This window comes from Lissotriton helveticus, chromosome 2_1 (assembly GCF_964261635.1).
Source record: "Lissotriton helveticus chromosome 2_1, aLisHel1.1, whole genome shotgun sequence".
Taxonomy (NCBI): domain Eukaryota; kingdom Metazoa; phylum Chordata; class Amphibia; order Caudata; family Salamandridae; genus Lissotriton; species Lissotriton helveticus.
Window position 1 is genome coordinate 212,680,031 of NC_136059.1, and position 22,604 is coordinate 212,702,634.

Consider the following 22,604-nt stretch of genomic DNA (forward strand, 5'->3'; position numbering starts at 1 on the left):
CACTCATTTTCATGACCTTCTGCCCTCTGTTCCACTCATTTTTTGAGCCCTTCTGCCCTCTGTGCCACTCGTTTTTCCCTAGTTTTTGTGCCCCTTTTGCCTTCTGTTCCACTCGTTTTTTGAGCCCTTTTGCCCTCCATTCCACTCGTTATTTTGTGCCCTTCTGCCCTCTGTGCCACTTGTTTTTCCCTCGTTTCTGTGCCCCTTTTGCCTTCTGTTTCACTCGTTTTTTGTGCCCTTTTGCCTTCTGTGCCACTCATTTTCCCTCAATTCTGTGCCCCTTTTTCCTTCTGTTACCTTCGTTGTCCCTCACCACCCTCGCCGCTGTGTCTCCTGCAGCCCAACCCCCCTGATGGCCCACTGCCCATTGACTGCCCCCGTCTCCCACCTCTCAGCTGCTCCTCCCTCCCACCTCCCCATATATGCCAGCCGCTGCGCGACCACGCCGCTGGTGCGCCGAAGGCGTGCCTAAGGCAAGCCCATCTGCGCCCGTCCGTGCCAGGACAGCACCCAGTGCCAGAACCCCTGGCCCCCGCAGCCGCCATGACGATTGCCGCCACTACGATGCCAGCACTATGCACGCTCTCAACTCCGGACGGAGCCACACCTGCTTCAAGGCCGCCCGAAACGCACACACGGCCCCTTCACTTGCTAGAACTGCAGTGACACCAGCCTCAGAGCCAACGAACCACCCACCAAGACAGACCCCAACAACCTCCAATGCATACTACTGAACACCCGCTCCGCACACAAGCATGCCGTAGAGCTCTGGGAACTGCTTGATACCACATCCCCAGACTTCGCCTTCCTGACAGAGACCTGGTTTAACAACTCCTCCGCACCCGACTTCACCATAGCCATCCCAGATGGCTACAAGATCACCCGCAGAGCCCGCACCAACGAAGTCGGAGGAGGAATCGCCATCGTCCACAAGAACAGCATCAGGGTCTTGACTAGTACCGACGATGCGCTCAGCACCACCAAACACATGCATTTCCAGATCCACACAGACCCTAACTCCACCCTCAGAGGCACCCTCATCTACCAACCCCCCAAAAGCTGCCCCCAGTTCAGCGTCTCCATCGCCGACTTGATCAGCATGCACGCCCTGACCTCCACCGACTAAATCCTCCTCGGAGACCTGAACTTTCACCTTGAGAACAACAATGACAACAACTCCACAACCCTGATTGATAACCTCGCCAATCTCGGACTGAAGCAACTCATCACAACGCCCACCCACTCTGCTGCCCACATGCTCGAACCCGTTTTCTCAAGCCCACACGTCTCCGTCAGCCACACCACCGAACTCCTCTGGACCAACCACCGCTGCATCACTTCACCTTGGAGAAGTCCACCACACACCACCGCACCCAACAGATCCCACGCCGCTGCTGGAGAAAAATCACCAAAGACCAACTACACGCAAACCTTGCTCTCAGCCCACCCACCGAACCCTCCAACACAGACGACGATGCCCATAGCCTCAGACGCTGGATTGAGGACTGCGCCAACACCCTCGCCCCGCTGAAGAAACCACCCCACAGAGACACCAGCAAGAGGGCCAGCTGGTTCACCCCAGAAATCCTAGCCTCCAAGCAAGCCTGCCGGAAACTAGAGAAGAAATGGCACAGTGAACAAACTCTGGACAGCCACGCAGCATCAAGGATGCCATCCGCAACTACCACCACCTCATCAGGGCAGCCAAGTGGACCCCCTTTAAATACAGCCTCGACAACTATGCTCACGATAGAAAGAAACTCTTCAACATCGTGAAAGAACTCTCCAACCCCAGCTCCAACACCAACGACATCCTGTTGTCGCAAGCCCTGTGTGACTCCCTCGCTACCTTCTTGCACCGCAAGATAGCAGACATCCACGACAGCTTCAACACCCGGACAGCCCCAACAGACAGCAACACAACAAACCCTCCGCACACCATCGACCACGACCCCCTGCTAGCCTCGGCCAGTGTGAGCATCGATGACACCATCAAGACGATGCGCACAATCCACTCCGGCTCTCCGTCAGACCCAATCCCGCACCACGTCTTCAACAGAGCAAGCAGCTCCATTGCACACCACCTGCGCAACGTCATCAACCTCTTCCTCGAGACAGCGACCTTCCCAGAGATCTGGAAACACGCCGAGATCAACGCCCTACTCAAAAAACCTAAGGCAGAGCCGAGAGACCTCAAGAACTTCCAGCCCATCTCTCTGCTCCCCTTCCAGGCCAAGGTCATCGAAAAAAACATCAACATACAGCTAACACGACAACTCGAAGAAAACAGAATCCTGGACCCTTCCCAGTCAGGATTCCGCAGCAACCACAGCACTGAGACTGCCCTCATCGCCACCACCGCTGACATCAGGACCCTGCTGGACAATGGTGAGACCGCATTACTCATCCTCCTAGACCTCTCTGCCGCCTTCAACACCGTCTGCCACTGCACACTACACGCACGCCTCCACGCCGCAGGGATCCAAGACAAGGCTTTGGATTGGACCGGCTCCTTCCTCTCTGGCAGAACCCAGAGCCTCCGCCTCCCCCATTCCGGTCCAAAGCCTCCGAGATTATCTGCGGCATACCCCAGGGATCCTCCCTCAGCCCAACGCTGTTCAACATGTACATCGCCCCACTCGCACACATAGCCCGACAGCACGACCTCATCATAATCTCCTACGCTATACTCAGCTGATCCTATCCCTCACCAAGGACCCCATCACCGCCAAAGCCAACCTCCACGAAGGAATGAATGCCATCGCCGACCGTCTGAAGCTGAACTTGGACAAGACAGAGGTCCTCATCCTCGGCTCCAACCCTTCAACCTGGGATGACTCCTGGTGGCCGATGGCACTGGGGGCAGCCCCGACACCCACCAACCATGCATGCAACCTGGAAACATCCTCGACTCAATGCTTTCAATGACCAAGCAAGTCAACGCCATCTCCTACTCCTGCTTCAACACCCTCCGCATGCTCCGCAAGATCTACAGATGCATCCCGACAGATAAAGGAAAGACAGTCACCTAGGCCCTCGTCAGCAGCAGACTCGACTACGGAAATGCCCTCTACGCGGGACCCCCGACCAAGCTCATCAAACGACTACAACGCATCCAAAACACCTAGGCAAAACTGATCCTTGATGTACCACACCACGCCCACATCACCCCCCACCTGAGAAACCTGCACTGGCTCCCCGTCAACAAGAGGATATCCTTCAAGCTCCTCACCCACGCACACAAGGCACTCCAGAAGACCGGCCCAGCCTACCTCAACAGACGGCTCTCATTCCACATCCCCAACCGCCAGCTACGCTCCGCCGACCTCTCACTCGCCACCGTCCTGTGCATCCGAAGAACAACCACCGGTAGAGATCCTTCTCCTTCCTCACCGCAAAGACATGGAACACCCTCCCACTGAGCCTACGACTGACCCAAGACCTACTGACCTTCAGGAGGATACTCAAGACCTTTCTGTTGGATCAATAGCGCCCCCCCCAGCACCTTGAGACCCTCGCGGGTATGTAGTGTGCTTTCCAAATGATTGATTGATTAATTGATTGTTAATGGAGAGGCTATACCTTACATTTAACACCTATTATCCCACAGAAAGGTGTTAGTGGAGATGACAATTTCTTTATACACCCTACTACGCCCACCTACCATGCAAGAAAGAGGTCTCAGTGGAGAGGTCAGTCCCTTTCCACACTCTAGTATGCACACTTGTCATGCAAGAGAGAGGTCTCAATGGAGAAACCAATTCCTTCCCACACCCAACTATGCACACCTGTCATTCAAGAGAGAGATTTGAGTGGAGTGGCCAGTCCTTCTCTATACACTACTATGTACACCCATTACCCCGAGCATAGCAATCAGTGCAGATCAGTCAGTCCCTCTCCATACCATAGTACACACACCTATTATCCCCGAGATGCCCCTTGTTTTTAACACCCTACTACACTCACTTATCATGCAAGAGAGAGATCTCAGTGGAGAAGTTAGTCCCTCTTCACACTCTAGTACGCACAACTGTCATCCTAGAGGGAGGTATCAGTGGAAAAGTCAGTTTATATTCAATCTCTACTGCATACAGCCATTATCGAAGAAAGAGTTCTCAGCAGAGATGGGAGTCCCTCCTCACAACCAACTACGCACACCTGTTATCCCAGAAAGAGGTCTTAGTGGAGAGAGCAGTTGTTTTCTACAGCCTTCTACAATCTTTGCTCCTGTAAGGTAGGAGTCTCAGCAGAGAGGTAGTCCCTTTCCATACTCTAGTACGCATACCAGTCATCCCGGTGGCAGGTCTCAGCGGAGAGGTCAGGCCCTGTACAGTGTTGGTATTTAAGTTTTTTGACGTACATGTTTGAAAAATCGGAGGAGGTGGATAATCCCAGGATGTTGATTACTGTCTATCACTCAACCTGTTGATGCCATTCATATCTTAAGATCAAATAACCCTGAATGCATTGTGTTCGCAGTATCACATTATTTAAGTTTTGTATAGCGTAGTCATTGTACATTTCTGATGTACCTCACCTAATGGTTGACAACTCCACTGTTTGTGTATCTGCTCTTCATTTGCAAAATAATTTTTAAATGGTTGTCATTTAATGAGCTTCTTTGAGCTGTTGAAAACATCTTAGAAACCGTCTATATTGTTGAACTAATTATTTTTCTTTTAATTTTGATTATTCATTTTAACAAGAATGGATTACTGTTGTCCAAGGCCTATGTATCAATGCTAGATGGTGGCCCAATCCCTGGTTTTCGGAAGAGGGCAGAGATCGCCCCAATATCGAAACAGGCTGTAAAGATGACCCAGGGAATTATAGGTCCAACAGCCTTTTAGACATGTCCCAGAAATTCTTCTCTTGCCTTATCCTAGAGCAGCTGCTGGATTGGGTGGAGGCCAACTCTATTCTTTCAGAGATGCAGGCAGGACTTAGGAAAAAGTTCACTGCTGTGGACCAAACCCTATGTTTCTGTTACCTTTATGAGAAAACTGTAATTCTCGACAAGGGCGACTTATATGTCATATTTGTCGACTTGAGAATTGCATTTGATGCCATTCCAAAGCTCAAGTTGTGGGAGGTTTTGCAAATGACTAGTGTCCCCACTAATATCCTATCCATCCTAGTTAGATTGGATGCGCATAACACAGTCCGAGTCAGATATGATAACACTGGTGAGGTCACTGACAGTTTTAATACTGAAACTGGTGTTTGACAGGGTTGCTTATTGACCCCAACTCAGTTTTCCCGATATATTAATAACTTGGGGCCTCATTATGATGGGCAGTGAGACTGTAACCAACAGCCTATCGGTGGCGGTCCCTCCACCATCCATAGAAACAATCCAACTACTGGATCCAGCTGTCGGAGACATCAGTCATAGGGACAGACCGCTGATTTTCCAGAGCCAGTGAATGTGTGAGTGGCTGTATGGATCATTGTGAACTTGTATCAGGGATTGTATAAGAGAGTAAATATGTGTTAGTATATGTTTGAATAAGTAAGGTGTGTATAACTGTATAGTAGAGGAAATGGAGGTGAGATTGATTCTTTGCATGACTGACTAGGTGTGTGAGTAACTCCATGGATGAGTGACAGTCTGTGAGTGTCTGTTTACACTGAGTGTATCTAAGTTTTTATTAGAGTCTGAAGAGATTCATCGTATTATCACATGACTAATGTCATCAGTGATGTCTTTTGAGATGTGATCAGTGATGTCATCAGTGATGTCATCGGTGATGTCATTTGAGATGTCATCAATGATGTCATCAGTGATGTCATCAGTGATATCATCAATGATGTCATTTGAGATGTCATCAGTGATGTCATCAGTGATGTCATTTGAGATGTCATCAGTGATGTCATCAGTGATGTCATTTGAGATGTCATCAGTGATGTCATCAGTGATGTCACTGACCATGTCATGAATGATGTAATATGTGACATGATCAGCAGTGGATTGCGGGTGCGCGATATATAGTTAGTACAACTAACTATATATGGAATTTCAATGGTTTTGTGTGAGTAAAAAAAAGGTTTTTTAAATGCTAATTCCTAACTATATATGGTCTATAACCTATGGTTTTTTCAGTGAATTTTCAAGGTTTTGTAAATGCTAAATCCTAACTATATATGGTCTATAACCTATGGTTTTTTCTGTGAATTTAAATGGTTTTTTAATAGCAAATATCAAAAGCTTTAAAATGTATTCTTCTTTAAATCAAAAAATATATTTTATATGTTTATTAATAAAAAAAATAATTATTATTATGTTTTGGTTTGCTCCCGGTCCGCGAACCGGGTAGCTTCCCATTAGCTCAATTTGGTGCCGCGACTCGGTACGCGAACCGGTAAACGTTTCGTTTGCGCAACTGCCGCATTAGAAATCAACATCGTGATGCGTCGCGGAAGCGCGACGTATCGCGTTGTCGCGTAATGCGTCTTATGACGCGCCGCGTTAGCGCACCCGGAAGTGCTCCGGTACGCGAACCGAGGCACGAAGCGCAGCTCCCCGGAAGCGATCCGGGGCGCGGCCCGCAGCGCGTAACGTAAGCGTAACAGGTCATGTGACTTGTTAATAAAACTTTTCATTCGTTCATTTCACTTTTGGTTTCCTAATGATGTAAGGCTAGGTCATGTGACCTAAAAATAACACTTTTCATTGGTTTAGAACTATTTTTTTTCCAAAATGATGAAAGCCCCCACCTTTTTTCTCACTCTGACTTTCAACTTTGTGAAAGGAAGACCTATTTTGCTTAGTAGAAAATGGCTTCAGTAGTAGCTGCAGCTGGTGCACCCCCACCACCACCACCACCACCAAGGAAGAGAGGACCACCTCCACAGTTCCTTCCCAACACAGAGGAGGAAGAGGATGAAGAAGAGGAAGAGGAAGTACAGCCAAGACTGTTTTTACGTGAGGAGCCCCGGATATCTCACCACAAAAATAGTTTTATATGGCAGTTTTTTTCTTTTCCTCAAGGACAAAAAAAAGTGAATGCTCGCTATGTGACATACCTCATATGCAAAGAAGATTTATCTAGAGGCACAAATAAAAAGTATAGTTTCGGCAACTATACTATGCACCGTCATATGCAGAGGTGGCATCCACTGAATTACAGCATGGCAGAGATGCGTGACCTCCAAGACAACCCACCAACTCCTGTGGCCAGTACATCGGCACAGGTAACTCTGTCGGGGCCAGAGGCACGAGAAACAGTGCCAAACATTCAAGAAAATGTTGTGCACATGAAGATAGTGTGTCTTTATTGTGGTAACTTACTCTCATGTGCAAATATGAGTATCAATTTGATAAACAGAGCATATGAAAACCACAAGTGCTCAAAATGCCACAAAAAATAAAAAACATTTTTGCTCCTGTTGAGCCCTTTCTAATGCCTGTTTTTCGTTGTTTCCCCCCAAAAAACCCCCAAAAAACATAAAATTGTTCAAAAAATACAAAAAAAACAAAAAATGTTCAGAAAAATAAAAAAAAATATAAAACAACAAAAACATTAAAAAAAAAGTTATTTTCAGAACTACCTCCCCTTTATAAAAAAATTGCTACAATATTTAGCACTCTGGCAACCTCTATTTCTTTTGGTTCGCTTCCCGGTACGCGAACCGGGAGCGAACCAAAATATTTTTTTTAAAAATAGAAGAGTAAGTATAAGGGAAGTAAACAGAGAGTAATGTTAAAAGAAAGACAGCTATAGGGACTAAACCAGAGATACTGTTTAATAGATCTATTTACCGAAGAAAAGATGGAAGAGGGTATAATTGTGAAAAACAAATTAGATAAGGAAGTGAAAGAAAAAAAGGAGAGTAGAAGAATAACAAAGAAGAGTTTCTTAGAGAATGTGAGTGAATGTTCAAAATAAGATTAAAACATGTGGAATAACAGAGAGAAAAAACAGAAAGCAGAAAAGAAGAAGTAACAGAAAAAGGAATAATTGAAACAGCAAAGAAATGTAAATAACATAGGGGCATATTATCAACATAGGCAATAAAAGTTTTGCAGCTTTTGTTGGCAGAAATGTGTCGCTAAAGCCGCTTTTGCGGCAGAAAACTGCAGCAGTTTTCTGCCGATAAAAGCAGCAATAATTTTATTGGCTGTGTTCATAATATGCCCCTTAGTGTGCTTCAACTACACAGAGAAAGCATAATGAACAAGTAGTGAAAGAGTGATCAGTCAGAGACACTAAGAGTAATAGAGACGGAGTGAGTGAACAAGAGTGAGGAACTATGAGAAGAGAGGGACTGAGAAAAGGAGTGGAAGGAGTAGAGTAAGTAAGTAATAGAGAAAGAAATGAGGGAAGTAGCAAAGGCAGGAAAGTGAGGGTTAAAGAAATGAAGCAGTGGAACTAATAGTAGTTAAATGTGATAGAAATGTAACGAAAAGAGTACAAAACATTTACCTTATAATTGTCGCTAAATTAGTCACTTGTTATTTTTATACTTTTAATCTGTGAAAGAGAGAACAAACATTTGAAAAATATTAAAACATGTATTTAAAAATTAGAAAAGACAAGGGAAAAGATTGAAGGACAAACAGTTTTTCAACAACTTTGACACTTACAGAAGCCTCTGCTTCTCCAGGCCCCCTACACAGTCCTAAAGATATACATTTTAAACTAACAGTATCTTGATGCAGATGAAGTGAGGCCTATCATGGAACATGGTGCATCTTTTGCACTGCTGTTGTCTCACAAAAGTGACGCAATGGCAGCGCAAAAGAGGTGCACAATCATCATAAAACTGTTCCTAACATTTTAAATGATTATTTCAGGATGGCAATAAGGTGTGTCCTATCCAGACGTTTGTTTCAGGTGAGGCCTACTCAGGGTTGCAGATGAAATTTAGGCTTGTTGAAGAGTACAGAGGAGATAATACATGTGCAGGCCTACCAATAAAGTTCAGACCTCCTCTGTTTCCCTGGACAAGCCTAAACTTCATCTGCACAATGTGATTCGTAATGTTAGGAAACACAGGTAATGTATTTGAAAAACGTGCAATTTCTTTTGCTCATTTCACAATCACATCACTTGTGTTTCCTTTGGTTAGGTATCTCATTGTGCAGATGTAGTCCAGCATATGAAAGAGTACGCACTGCATGCAACAACTTTGACACTTACTGAAGCCTCAGCTTCTGCATGCCCCCTACACAGTACTAATTATATACATTTTAAACTGACAGTATCTTGTTGGAGATGAAGTGAGGCCTATCTTGCAACATGGTGCATCTTTTACACAAAAGTGACGCACAGTGACGCAAAAGAGGCACACACCTATCATAAATCTGTCCCTAACATTTTAAATGATTGATTCAGGATGACGATAAGGTGTGGCCTATCCAGAGGTTTGTTTAAGGTGAGGCCTACTCAGGGTTGCAGATGAAATTTACGCTTGTTGAAGAGTACAGAGGAGATAATACATGTGAAGGCCTACCAATGAAGTAAGTCATGTCCACTTCACTCTTGAACAAAGGCCAGACCTCTTCTGTGTCCGTGGACAGGCCTAAACCTCATCTGCACAATGTCATTCGTAAACTTAGGAAACACAGGTGATGTAATTGAAAAATGTGGAGTTTCTTTTCCTCATTTCACAATCACATCACCTGTGTTTCCTTTGCTTAGGTATCTCATAGTGCAGATGGAGTCTAGCATATCAAAGAGTACACAGAAGTTCAGCAGTGTATACAACAATTTTGACATTTACAGAAGATTCAGCTTCTTATCTTGTTGGAGATGAAGTGAGGCCTGTCTTGCAACATGGTGCATCTTTTGCATCACTGCTGCATCGGTTTCATGTGGCACGGGACTTTACAGCATGACACATCTGCCTAGATGCATCAAGTTGTAAATATGTCACCACATAGCAAATCTTTTGCACCGCCGCTGCGTCACAAAAGTGACGCACAGTGACGCAAAAGAGACACACACCTATCATAAATCTGTCCCTAACATTTTAAATGATTGATTCAGGATGACGATAAGGTGTGGCCTATCCAGAGGTTTGTTTAAGGTGAGGCCTACTCAGGGTTGCAGATGAAATTTACGCTTGTTGAAGAGTACAGAGGAGATAATACATGTGAAGGCCTACCAATGAAGTAAGTCATGTCCACTTCACTCTTGAACAAAGGCCAGACCTCTTCTGTGTCCGTGGACAGGCCTAAACCTCATCTGCACAATGTCATTCCTAAACTTAGGAAACACAGGTGATGTAATTGAAAAATTTGGAGTTTCTTTTCCTCATTTCACAATCCATCACCTGTGTTTCCTTTGCTTAGGTATCTCATAGTGCAGATGGAGTCTAGCATATCAAAGAGTACACAGAAGTTCAGCAGTGTATACAACAATTTTGACATTTACAGAAGATTCAGCTTCTTATCTTGTTGGAGATGAAGTGAGGCCTGTCTTGCAACATGGTGCATCTTTTGCATCACTGCTGCATCGGTTTCATGTGGCACGGGACTTTACAGCATGACACATCTGCCTAGATGCATCAAGTTGTAAATATGTCACCACATAGCAAATCTTTTGCACCGCCGCTGCGTCACAAAAGTGACGCACAGTGACGCAAAAGAGACACACACCTATCATAAATCTGTCCCTAACATTTTAAATGATTGATTCAGGATGACGATAAGGTGTGGCCTATCCAGAGGTTTGTTTAAGGTGAGGCCTACTCAGGGTTGCAGATGAAATTTATGCTTGTTGAAGAGTACAGAGGAGATAATACATGTGAAGGCCTACCAATGAAGTAAGTCATGTCCACTTCACTCTTGAACAAAGGCCAGACCTCTTCTGTGTCCGTGGACAGGCCTAAACCTCATCTGCACAATGTCATTCGTAAACTTAGGAAACACAGGTGATGTAATTGAAAAATGTGGAATTTCTTTTCCTCAGTTCACAATCACATCACCTGTGTTTCCTTTGCTTACGTATCTCATTGTGCAGATGGAGTGTAGCATATCAAAGACTACGCAGAAGGTGAGAACTTTATGGAACATGGCTATGTAAGTCAAATAATCAAAATCTAAATTTGCCAAGCACACATGGGGGTGTATTTACAAGGACCTTCCACCACGGGGAAATGTCTTTAATTAAAATGGGAAAAATAACATCAAAGGGACTCAAATGCCTTTTAAATATACCCCAAGCAACCTATGAAACTCTAGCACTACATATCAAGAAACGTAATTGATTTCAAAAATCGTTTTTAAACACATCATCTAAATCAATTATATACCTACATTCAAGGGGAAATGACTTAAAATGGCCTAAGAACATGAAAGCGTTTTTTTAAGGCCCTTGCAACATTTTTGGGTCACTTTTAACATGGCTATGTTAGTCAAAGAATTAAAATCTAAATTTGCCAAGCACAGATGGGGGCATATTTACAAGGACCTTGCACCACGGGGAAAGGTCTTAAATTAAAATGGGAAAAATTACATCAAAGGAACTCAAAAGCCTTGAAAATATGCCCCAAGCAACCTATGAAACTCTAGCAGTACATATCAAGAAACCTAATTGATTTCAAAAAACGTTTTTAAACACATCTTGTAAAGCAATTATATTCATACATTCATGGGGAAGTGAGTTAAAATACCCTAAGACACATGAAAGCATTTTTGTAAGACCCTTGTTCCATTTTTGGATCACTTTTAACATAGCTATCTAAGTCAAATAATCAAGATCTAAATTTGCCAAGCACAGATGGGGGTGTATTTACAAGGACCTTGCACCACGGGGAAAGGTCTTAAATTAAAATGGGAAAAATAACATCAGAGAGACTCAAAGGCCTTATAAATATGCCCCAAGCAACCTATGAAGCTCTAGCAGTACATATCAAGAAACCTAATTGTTTTCAAAAATCGTTTTTAAACACATCATCTAAATCAATTATATACCTACATTCAAGGGGAAATGACATAAAATGGCCTAAGACACATGAAAGCGTTTTTTTAAGGCCCTTGCAACATTTTTGGGTCACTTTTAACATGGCTATGTTAGTCAAAGAATTAAAATCTAAATTTGCCAAGCACAGATGGGAGCATATTTACAAGGACCTTGCACCACGGGGAAAGGTCTTAAATTAAAATGTGACAAATTACATCAAAGGAACTCAAAAGCCTTGAAAATATGCCCCAAGCAACCTATGAAACTCTAGCAGTACAGATCAAGAAACCTAATTGATTTCAAAAAACGTTTTTAAACACATCTTGTAAAGAAATTATATTCATACATTCATGGGGAAGTGAGTTAAAATACCCTAAGACACATGAAAGCATTTTTGTAAGACCCTTGCACTATTTTTGCGTCACTTTTAACATGGCTATGTAACACAAAGAAACAAAATCTATTTGTAAAACACTTGACACAAAGCAACATTTTAAATACACAACTTTCTTCATAATTTTCTCCCTAAACCATACTATTCTCTATCTAAATTAAATGAATCTTTTCTCACCTTAGCAAATACTTTATGAGTTTCAAAACAGTCTCAGAAACACACCAATGTGTCTTTAGCAGAGCAAAAGGTATGCACTCCAGAGTCTGCAGCCATAAAAAGCACAGAAAAGCTGTAATTCATCACACATATCTCTCATGTCACCCAATCAAAACTCTTCCCTCACTTTTTTCAAATCAACACCCTTCCCCCCTCTGCCCTTTCTGCCTTTTTTGCATAGCAACCACCTCCTGAAAGACCTCTGATGTTTGCAAGTTCACACAACAATGTTTCAATTGAACTCTGAACTCTCAGTACACCTGCATATCCAGTGCAATCTTTCATAAAATGATTTTTTCTTGACCATTCAAATTACATCTTTCAAAGAACTCATCCATGCACCCTAACTTTCTGTTTTCAGCAATCAAAATCCACCAATCACTGCTACTGCTTCATTAACACAGAAACTCCACAGTTTTTTTCATTTTAAACTCTTATTTTTTCAACTGCCATTTCATTGCCACACTTCATGTGACTGCAGCAGAACCTCCTCTCACCATGTTTTCTGTCTGGATTGTTGGACATAGTTACATCTACTGGGCTCAAAGGTATACTGATAACAGAAATTTACCTTACCTCAATTTACAAAATGTGGAAATTAAGTGGATTAGCCACAGAGGATTAAAATGTCACCAATTGATACCATTGGTGAAAACCTTTATGCATTTGCCAAAACCTGACCTGTTAATTGTGCACTGTGGAGGAAATGACTTGGGCACTTTGACTGGGGTAGGTCTGGAAATGCTTTTAAAGGACACCTTTGACCAATTGATGGCACTTTTTCCTCAAACTGCCTTGGTATATTCAAATATATGCCAAAGACAGAAATGGAGGTGGTCGAACCAATTTTGTCCACAAATTGAGAAATCGAGGAAGCATGTAAATAAGTCTGTTTCAGCTTACATGAGAGACCATGGAATGGGCTCCATGTACAACAATAACTTGCGTTACTACATGCAAGATATCTACAGAGCAGATGGAGTTCACTTCTCAGATGAGGGGAACAGAATTTTCATCCTGAATTTAAGACTGTGCATTGGTACCTACTTGTAGGTACCTAAATCAGCCAAAGGACCCAAAAGCTCTTTTCAGAGCTACCCTACATCTGATCACTCACAATTATTATTTTACTTTAACTTTTTTCACTAATTTTCACCAAAGTACGCTCCCCGGTACGCGCACCGGACGCTAACCACGCGAATCTTTTTTAAAAAAAGGGTTTTTTTTCGCACATATGGGCCTCCTCAACCACCCTCAGAAAACCTAGGGGGTCAGGATACGTGTACCTTGCCCCCTTCTACCCATTCTGATCATTATTTGCCCTCCATCTTGTATCTCAATTATACCGAAACACAAAATGGAGGACTCCCGTAACGCTGCCGGTTCGCGTACCGGGGCGCGCACCGGGAAGCGCTCGCTCAAAAAAAGGTGGGAAAGTAATATACAGAAAAACCACTGGAGACACTTTCACCAAATATAGATTAGCTCATACTACATACCAATCCCTACCATTTTCACAAATTTGATTGAAATTCCATTTAGCCATTTAGCCTGTAGACCTCTCTAAATACCCTGAGGTAAATTACTTCACAAAACACATCTGAAGTGTTGGAATTGACAACCAATTAAAATGTTACTTTCATTTTCTACTTTTTTTACCTGACATTTGATTGGTTATGTACCTGAATATATATAAAGAAAGAGAGAGAAACACAGCCAAATACTGGGTTTTCAGCTTCATTTTGACTACTACTTCCTGAACTACATTGCAAAATCATTTTCACTCACAACTTAAACTTGTTTTTAAAAGGTAAGATGTTATTTTATAAATTTGAAAACATTTTCAGATAGTTATATACTATCCCTCTGTAAGAGTTAGACATTGAGAAAGGCTTGTTTATTATAATTATGGATTGATTTAGGTTTCTGTGGTATAATTATGAATTTACTTAGGCTTTTTCACAGGCACTTTTTAATAGTACTACTTCACGCCTCAAAAGTACCTGTCTGAACTTAAACCCAACAGTGCCCTATCTCTACTGATATATTTAATTTTTATGCAAATTTCAGCACAAAAATGGAAGGAGAACAGAACGTTTCCTTTGAAATTGTCCTAGAGATTAACAATGAGGAAATCATTGAACCCATTGACTTGGAATTCATGGATGAATCACGGGACCATGAACTTCTACAATGTGTAGAATCTGTGGATTTCTTACTTCATTATCAGGACGGTCAAATGTGGGAAGTTATGTTCACTGAACAAGAGGACATATCGGACAGTCAAATGTTAGACGTTCTATGACATTTTGAAAAAGAATCAGAAAAATAAAATTATATTCAATATTAAAAAATTATTTGAGTCTTTAATCATTTTTATATGTAATTCATAAACTAGTACCAAATTGATTATAATATAAAGTCAGTCTTATAGTATACTGTGCACAATCCCAAAAATAAATTTATATTTAATAATCATAAATACTGCTACTTAAATAAAAAAAAAAAATAAAAAAAAAAAAAAGAACAATCAATAAACCTACACTATTTCAAAATATCATAGTCTATCATTCTTTTTTCCTTATAGTACGCTCCCCAGACCGCTTCCCGGTGCGCGTACCAAGCGCTCCCCACGCAAAAAAAACAAAAAAAAAATTCTTTTTTTTTTGCCCCGCGGGGCCCTTTTAAAGCCTCCACATCAAACCTAGGGGGTCAGGGAGGATCTACTATGCCCCCTTATGGTCATTTCCCCCTTTGTTTTGGCCTCCTCTTGTCTCTCGATCCTACCGAGAGACAAGATGGCGGCCTCTCCGGACTGTTTAGAATGTTGACAGACACCAGAGAGCCAATCAGCTTCGCTTCGCGAAGTTCCGTTACGCGTCAGGTACGCGAACCGGGACGCTGCCCGGAGCGCGCTTACAGATATATATATTTTTTTGAAGGTTAATTTATCAAAATCCACTGGAGCACATATATTGAGACCTAGCAAAGGCACATCGGGCTACCAGTCCCTACAATTTTGCCAAGTTTCGTGCAAATCCATTCAGCCGTTCGGGCTAAAAGTGAGGCCAACCGCCCTATGGAAATTAACATGGGAAAAACGCGTTTTGGGACCCCCCTTTTTTCTCGGCCCCCCCTTGACGAACCCCCCCCAAATTTTCAGTGGCTGCTCAGAAACAAAATGTTCCATTTTCCTGAAAATTTCAGCCAATTCCGTCCACAAACGCCTAAGTTATTAGACATAGAATTTTCAAAAATCCCATAGAGAAAAAATCCTAACTATATATACCTACTGGCGACCGCCAGTAGGTAATATATATATATGTATATATACATATATACATACACACACACACACACACACACATATATATATATTGCAGCACTTTTAATGTCAACATAATTTTGATCCATTTGAGGAAGAAAAGGCATTTTTTTGAGAAATCTACAAATTATATGAATCACCCAGCTCCATACCATTCCTTCAAATAACAACTACGATCAGTGTGGAACGATTTCGATTATTTCTTTTGGCTCTTTGTGATGTCGTGTTCCTTGGAACAAAACAATTTTATGAAAATTGGAACATTATGCTTGCTAACAACAAATGCTGTTATAAACGTTGTTGAAAAAAACATGAATCTCTTTCAGCAGCTGAATTTTTAAGAGACACTTAGGAAGCATTGACTTTGACAGGTTGTGTTCTTTGCTGCAAATGAGGGAATGCACACAAACCACAACAAAGAGCATGCTATGTCTGTTTGTGCTTTCATTTGAAGGCTGACAAACGCAGGAGGTAGGTAATTACTGTTAATGTATTGGGCCGCCTCGTACAAAAGTTGCTGTGTTGCACTGATAATTGAATACAATGGACACGATTCAAGAAGCCATGTTGAGGCTAAAATCATGGCTCCATTAAAGCCTGTCAAAATTCCAAAGCGATATCTGACAGGCATAAATGTGTTTATCACTGGCTAAATGTGTGGCAAAACAATGTAAAATACGTTGTAGATAAACACCATGTAAGCGGTGGTGAGTGGCAGTGCTTAAATTGTGAAATAAATAGGTGCCAGGGCCATCATCAGGAGGACACTGCAGATTGCACCTTCTATTGCCCCCACCAGTGCAGGCAGTGCCAGTAACAACACAACTATTAACCCTCACACTCCTACAGGTGTGATAATTCAGACTATTCCAGGCCTCCAAAGCTATAACAGCTGCTTGAGCAGCATCTCTTAGTCATTCTTAATGTATATTAAACTAGTAAACAACTGTTGTTGTTCTCATCTCCAAATTACATAAACAGCGCCACCATGTGGCAGGTAGTCATAAATGCCAGTGTCCACAATTAAGTGCTGGTGTTGAGTACCACAAAGCACTGCCTCAAATTAACCACTACTTGGGAGTGAGTGGATTAGAATTTGATTACCTTGAATGTTTGTAAACGACAACAAACTTATGAGCTTGTCATAATTGCATACCTGCCAAACCACATGGTGCCACTGGCTCCCATTGTACCATCTCCCAGTGAGGAGCCGATATCATATGTTGCAGGGAAAACTAGCTGAAAACCACGGTAAATACTGGGTTTTCAGCTTCTTTTCCGAGGCTTTGAACTGTCGATGTCTATTAAGGGAAGGGAAAATACTCCAGGACATCGGCACCATCCTCAGCAAGGTTTTTTATTTGTTTAGGGAGGGGGCTTGGGGGCAGGATGGATTTTAAACGTGCCTTATAGGTACTCCTTTGCATGAGACTCCGCCCCCTTCAAGACCCCAGCCCTCCTCCCACAGTGAGATTGTTCTTCAAGTTGGCAAGTATGTAATTGACAAGCTCATCTCCAACGCCTTCTCAATCTGAACATAATCAGAGATTTACTCTTGCAAAACATTGGAGCAACACCCCCCCTACGGTTGGAAGGGGAATGGAACCCCCATAAAATATGTCCAGATGAAAGGAATTGGGGAGAGGGAGAATTTATTTTGCAAAATGATCATTATTTCGTCTATTCAGAGTCATTCTCTGTCTGTAAAACTGCTTTGAGGAGATAAAAGATCAAGAAGGAGCTTTCTAGTCATACAACCCAAGATGTTTGTGATGAACCATTGGCCAGATAATGGCTGGTGAGGATTGAAAGTTTTGGGGTACCAGAACCACATAGCCCTTTTTCACGCAGACATTTCACCTGCGTAAAGAAGATGAAAGTTTATGTGAAAATACGAGGACAAAATGCAGAACATTCATGGAAATTGGAAGCTGTATTTCTGCGTCCACTTGTAAGTTCCCATGTTGTATGGGACCTTTAGTATTTATTTCCGTGAGAAAATATCATGCCATTTCCCGGCCAAGCTATAATGGGATCCTCAGAATTTTTTCAGAATCATTTTTCGTTTGGTACTTTTACAACAATGCATACATTGTTTTCTAACATTTTGTGTTGTTTTTCGAAACTTATCCTTTCAGGGTCCCCTATATCAACATTGTAGCAAAGAATACACTAGTATGATGCAGGGAGTCTTCTATCCTCAATGTTTTGATCATTCAGTATTATAGCCTTATTGTTCTGTATATTTTTTTGCTATCAACTTGTTCATTTGACCTCAATTGTCCATATGTTAAAACTTGTTATCATATATGTTTGGTCACTGTTCAAAAGTATGTACCCCATGTCTCAGTTTAGATAATGCTTACATGTGAGACTTACTATTCATATTTAAATCCATGTGGCTCTCTTATTATCAATATTTATTCTGTCAATTAAAAATGGATCACTGTCATGTCTTGATCATACAGCCATTTTGTTCTTCCTAGGCATAGGTTGGTATTGTCATTCAGCCATTGGCTTATATCCTGCACATGTTTTGCCCCACACTTTTGTTTGTTTTATTGTGCTCTGGCTTGATGATGACTTGCAAAATACACTGCTTAAGATTTATGTTATGTACAGCTCTATTGTTATAAATATGTTATTCCTTCTTGGCATTTACATTGAACTGTGATATCAGTAAACAGCGAGAAACGTGCCATGTTTCTCCTAGTTAAGTAAAAGCATTCAAAAACATGGTGGTCTGCTGAATCCCTCAGGCTACCATCCATGAGATGGCAACAAATCATAGTGGATCACAATGTGCAACCTACCTCATTCCTATACAGATTTAGGTCGAATTGCAACCCACTATGATCTGGTATATTGCTAACCAAACTATTAATACAAAGGTCAATTCGCAAAAGAACATACTGCCTGCAGAAATACTGGTTGCAAATTGTGACCTCAATTTAGCAACCAGTGTTTAGTAAATCTGTTGCTAAGTCTATTATTCATAGTTTAGAATCCTCCAGCAAAAGTTGGTTGCAGGCTGTATCTGCTGATAAATTCCACAAAGTCAGATAGCTTCTCACTGAGGATCCGCTGAAATGGATTTTCTGACGAGGGGAAGCCCGAAAACCCTGTTTCTTCAGCCTATTGAAGTTATTCCATGGGCGAATTGGCTTGGGTGGTTTGTTCCAGTTCTCCATAAGCCCGGAAGCCCAACAATTTCCCAACTCTTCAAAGCTGTTGTGAGAAGACCATTTAGATACTGTTTGGGGGCCCAGGACTGCAGTGGCACCACAAGGGGGTCTCAAACAGTTGACACAGTTATTTAATGTCCTCCCAAAGGTCCACAGTGCATTCCAGGGAGTGTGCATTTGGGTGCAACATTTATGGTTGGCTCCAGCTAGTGGGTCAGAAAGACACCTGCCCTGAATCCTCTTAAATCAATGTGATGAAAGTTCTAATGACTTACCAACCCACCCAACTCTGCAGCATTTCTTTTTTGCCCTAGTGTGAACAATCCTACGATGGCCTTACTCCCAACATCCAAAATAGGGAACTCTTCCCCACTTGTGCAGTACGTGCTTACCCACCCAGAGGTGTGGTCTGGCAAATGAGCAGCTGCTTCCACTGTAGGTACTCACAACCGGTTCTGGGGGTACCTTCTCTCCCACTGTTGCCAGCCTGACTGGGTAAACAAAGACTCGCACCTTACATTGACAGGCCCTTTATAAGACAATGAATTTACTGTGTCTATGGCACCCTGGAGTGAATGGAGGATGTGATGGCTGTGGTGGTCTGGATGGTGTTCACTGGTGGCTAGAGGATGCTGAGGTTGAGGATGGTAAGTTGGGGGCTGATAGAACACGGGTTCACCTGTCCAGAATTTTACCCTAGTCACCTGGGCCCATAAAACCCATACACAGTTTGAACAAGTAAACCTACGCTATAGAAGCTATTTAATTGTAACTTTTTAGGACCTATACCTTGACTTACCAATCCTTGTCACCGGTACCTAAAATTCTAAGGGATCGAGGGAGTTAGCAAGAAAATAGGTAGCTTTGAACATTGCACTCATAAATACCCACAGACTCGGGAAAGATTTAAACGCTTTATCTCCCAAAATTTTTTTTTATATCAATACTAAATTAGACAAAACTTGATCAATCAAGAATAATATCAAAGCATGATGATATGAGAATCATCATGAAACGTTCTTTGAAAATTGAAATATAGGAAGGGTAGGAAAAGTAGCTGGGTGGTGGTGAGGGTTTATGTCCATTGTGCTTCGGTGACCTTGCTCCAGCTGCAGTGGGACACGATGTGATGCTTAGTGCTGATGTGATGGGCATCTGAGATGGTGAAGTGTATGACGGCGTGGTTGGTCCAGGTGAGTTGGTGGTGTGATTGAATATGATTCTGTCTCTGGAAGTAAAGAGGGGTGGAGTGTGTGTCCAGCCTTATGCATGGGTTCAGTGACCAGTTGGATGAGGCCAATGTTGATCAGCTTCTCCAGGAGGGTGATGGAGTTGGCGTTGTTGGGGTCATCAATGTGAAAGTTGAGGTCACTGAGTAGGAAATAGTGGTCGAAGTCGATGGCCAAGGTGCCCGGGAGTCTGTAGGTGAGCATGCCTCTTATTGTGATCTTTGTGTCTGTCTGTAGTAAGTTGATGTTCTCTATGAGTGGCACTGGTGATGGTGCACATGAAGGTTTTCTTGAAGATAATAGTGATGCCTCTCCTTTTTTTGTTGGTGCGGTCTTTGTGTATCATCTTGTAGCTGTCAGGAGTGGCAATGGTAATGTCGGTTTTCGCAGAGGGATTGAGCCATGTTTCTGTGATGAAAGAAATATCAGTGTAGAGGGTGGTGATGATGTCCCGGAATTCTGTAGCGTATTGCAGTGGGAGCAGGCGTTGAACATGATGAATTGGAGTCATTCCGGGCTGTCTGTGGTCTTTTGGGTGGGAATGGCATGGGATCCTTGATAGGTTGTGCTGAAGTGGAAGTGGCAATGTACGCAGGTGAAGGGTTGATTGTGATGAGGAGCTCTCATTTTGGGGTCCGGGGTGAAGCAGCTCTCATTTTGGTGTCCGGGGTCCAGGTCAAAGAGTTCCTCGGTGGTGTAATGGCAGATGGCACAAGGGCAAATAAGCTTGCCCATGGTGCACCTACAAATTGGGATGGTGGGAAGCGGGAAAATGGTGGAAGGGTGGGGATCAGCGAGAGCAACCCCAACCCACTGAGAAAACCCTGCAGACAATATTAACCCAGAACAAAGCCAACAAAAACAAAATATGAAATAAATAAAATAAAAGTGAAGCTAACGTAAGTTGTGGCACAGGGACGTCAGCTATAATTGTCCACTGGAACCGAATCAAGTCCTTGGGTCTGGGAGGTGAGGGCCTGACTCATGAAACTGTGCTGCAGGAGGGCAGTAAGGCAGGAGAGCAGATGAGCAACACACTGACCAGGAGGTCAGAGGCTTAATGTGGGGACAATGTAACATTACAACATATACCACTATTAAATACCATGCACACTACCGTGTGGGCTACAAGACCTGCATAGAGGTGATATATTAATACTTGAAAGGGCAGATTTTCCTAATCAAAAGGTTATTTTGACAAGTCGGAATGCATGTTAAAACTGTACAAGTCACATTTCACTCATAGGCCTGGATCCATGTTTTCTCTGTCACACTAGTGAATTTTACAATAAATGCTGCAGTACACAGATGACATGTAACTATCTATGACAACGGTGTATTTCTGCACCAAATACTATAGCCTCATGCATTTAAATATGCTGATTAGGGGTTAGGCAATTTTACCATATTTCAGGGGTCATAGCACATGCACTGTGGCCTAATTAGCAGTGTCCCAGTGTACAGACTCAAACAAACCGTGAGAATCATTCCAGAAAAATTAGATGATCGCACAAAAAGTATACTTTCTCACAAATGTCTAAAGTACAATGACACAAAATTGGTTAAAATGTGATAAAGAAACCGAAGAAATACATGTTTTAAAGTTTTAATGCAAATATGCACCAAGAAAGAGCAATGGACCAATGAAGTCAAGGTTTGTAGCAGACTGGGACATAGGCATGATTTTAGTCCCACCTTTACACTGCAGCATTTGAGCATGCTAGCGGGTCAAGCATTTCACATTTTTACCTTTTGTATTTAATTGTTTTAATTGAATATAACTTTCCACCTTATAAGCCAACAATCCCAGCAGAAAACACTTAGAGTATGACTAAATAAATCAGTATTACAAAAATTACAAAATTATTAATAAATTCGAATCTGGAAGAAATTGATTGACTAATATGTAATTTTAAAATTAACTATTCCCAGACAACTAAATAGGCTCCAACTACGGCAGCGGAAGATGGTCGCTGCCTACCAGGCCTGACAGCGGCCCAGGCCAGCCCGGGCCAGAGGGGAACGGTAGGCATGGAGGTGCCCCCGGTGGACCGGCTGTTCCATGTGCGGAGGTTACCCAATGATGGCTTTCTGCTGCTGCTCCTCTTGCTCTACTGTCCGGTCGGGCTTTGCCTCCGGGTTCTCAGAGTATTCATCGGTGTGCACATGTTTCTGGTGAGCTGTGCTCTGCCAGACAGCCTCTTCAGAAGGCACAAAGATGAGAAAAATCCACGGGAGGGAGCCTGGGCTATATATTTTAAAGTAAAATGTAAATCTCAGCTTTTTAGTCCAAAGCACAAACAAGCATTGGTAAGGGTAAAGTTTAAAAACTTATGAAAAGTTTGA